Source organism: Engraulis encrasicolus, chromosome 23, assembly GCF_034702125.1.
Source record: "Engraulis encrasicolus isolate BLACKSEA-1 chromosome 23, IST_EnEncr_1.0, whole genome shotgun sequence".
Lineage (NCBI taxonomy): Eukaryota > Metazoa > Chordata > Actinopteri > Clupeiformes > Engraulidae > Engraulis > Engraulis encrasicolus.
Window position 1 is genome coordinate 21,732,410 of NC_085879.1, and position 556 is coordinate 21,732,965.

A 556-nucleotide genomic window follows, 5' to 3' on the forward strand; every position below is an offset into this window, starting at 1 on the left:
CAGGAGCACAGGAGGAAGGTGCTCTGTTGTTCCATAATCTGGTTAGCCATTCAGCCACCAGCAGTCGCAGACCGGGAGGAGAGGAGAGGAGAGGAGAGGAGAGGAGGGCAGATGCAGAAGCAAAAGCTGGGGATGGATGGAGAGATTGCTGTGTGGTGGAGGAGGAGGAGAAGAGGAGGAGGTGGAGGTGGAGGTGGAGGAGAGGAGAACAGCGTGAGGCAGAGGACCTGCAAAGGGGCCAAGAAGAGAATTGAGAGAGAGAGAGAGAGAGGGGAGAAAGAGACAGACTGTCAGCCAGGCTGGCTGATAAAGAGAGACGCTCTCTATTTTGTATCTCGCTTGGGAGAGAACTGCAGCAAACATCCCTAACAATATAAAGAGTCACACACATGCGCACTGTCTTTCATACACACACACACACACACACACACACACACACACACACACACACACACACACACACACACACACACACACACACACACACACACACACATAGAAAGAAAACTCTTTCTCTGCCAAAGCCATAAAAACATTACTGACTTTGGGATTGAAT